A 1,675-nucleotide genomic window follows, 5' to 3' on the forward strand; every position below is an offset into this window, starting at 1 on the left:
ACAAAAACAGATGAAAGACAACAAGAAAATGAGAGAAAAACAAAAAAGAAAAACAAAAAAGAATAAAAAATAACTAAGAAGAAAAGAGAAAAACAAAAAGCAGACAAAAGACAGAAAAAGGAAAACAAAAATCTGATGAAAGACAAAAAGAAAAAAAAAGAAAAAACAAAACAGGAAGGAAAAACTAAAAACACAGAAACAAAAAATTTGAATAATTTCTGATTATTCCTCAAACACACTTCCAGAACGTCCAGATTTATTTCAGTGAGGCCCGACACTGTTCCAGCAGCTGTGCCAACCTGAGGCAGGAAAAGAAACTGATCCTGGCTCAGCTTTTGTTTGTGTTGGCAAACAGGAGCACAATTCATCTTTGTAACTGAAACACACTAATTCACGCCACAGAAGAAGAACTGCCTCTCACCATGATAACTTTCCAAAGTTATAAAACATCACCTGTGCTTTATAAACTGCTGCACAGTAGTTTTTTGGCATTACAGATGTATTACTCAAAGTGGTCCTTCTGTTCTGTAATTTATCCTCTTTATGTGTCTGTAGCATTTTCTGTCCAGACAGCACAGGAGAAAAGGTCCCTCTGTCACTTGGAACCATTTTGGTTTATTTGGTTTACAGAACCCACGAGACAATTTTGTGCTGAAATTCAGCTTTAAATTTGAAAAAACATCAAGGTGGAAATTAGAAAGTGTAGTAGTTCCCTCCATATTTCTATTAGTTTTCAGGCTGATTCATCTGAATAATCAAATGGATTTAAACAAGCTCAAAGAAAATCATCTTCATCCACGTCGGTGCCTCCATCGTATCAGTTACAGTCCGACAACTGTCAGATGTTTAGTAAAAAGCTGACATGAGATCAGTGTGACCTCAGCGTGACTCTGTGAGGAGGAAGAGTAAAGGCAGCGGCTCTTGAATGTCGACAGTTTAAATGTTGTGAGAGTGCAGCACTATCTCAGTAACACCGACTGGCTGCAGAGCCAAATCTCTCTCCTCCGGCAATTACCCAAAGAAGGAGAAGTGAGAGAGTGAGAAGGAGGAAGAGGAGGAGGAGAACAGTGTTCGTTTGATTTGGGATTATCTGTTCTTGCACTCCTGAGGCCGGAGGGATTAGCTTGTTTTTTCTTTCTTTTTGGGCGGGGAGGATAAGGGCAGCCGTCGTCTCAGTGACCCGGGAGCTGAACTCACTGCAGGGCGTCCAGGAGGTGAAGTGAGGACAGATTAAGACACAATTCACTTTGGATAAGAAGGAGAGTGTACGTGTGTGTGTGTGTACATGTGTGTGTGTGTTTTCATTTTGATGCTTGTAGCATGTAATCTGAGTCCAGTGTTACATGTAAAACTGTTCCATGTATCGCCTCCTGCAATTAACTAAAAAATAAAAGCAAGAGTTCATTTAGAAATCACATGATTGAGGATTTCTTAAAGGGATAGTGCACCCAAAAATGTAAATTCAGCCATTATCTACTCACCCATATGCCGAGGGAGGCTCAGGTGAAGTTTTAGAGTCTTCACATCAATTGTGGAGATCCAAGGGGAGAGGAGGTAGCAACACAACTCCACCTAATGGAGGCTGACGGCGCCCCAGATTCAAACGTACCAAAAACACATAATTGAAACCACAAAATATCTCCATACTGCTCGTCCGTAGTGATCCAAGTGTCTG

At 40.4% G+C, this 1,675-nt stretch overlaps 1 protein-coding gene across 2 annotated transcripts in view; it reads right to left on the minus strand.

Moving 5' to 3' along the window:
• Window positions 1-1,675, minus strand: part of efr3a (EFR3 homolog A (S. cerevisiae)) — a 592,036-nt gene that overhangs the window by 36,717 nt on the left and 553,644 nt on the right. The gene's annotated exons all lie outside the window — the stretch shown is intronic.

The sequence above is a fragment of the Epinephelus moara genome, chromosome 21 (assembly GCF_006386435.1).
Source record: "Epinephelus moara isolate mb chromosome 21, YSFRI_EMoa_1.0, whole genome shotgun sequence".
Lineage (NCBI taxonomy): Eukaryota > Metazoa > Chordata > Actinopteri > Perciformes > Serranidae > Epinephelus > Epinephelus moara.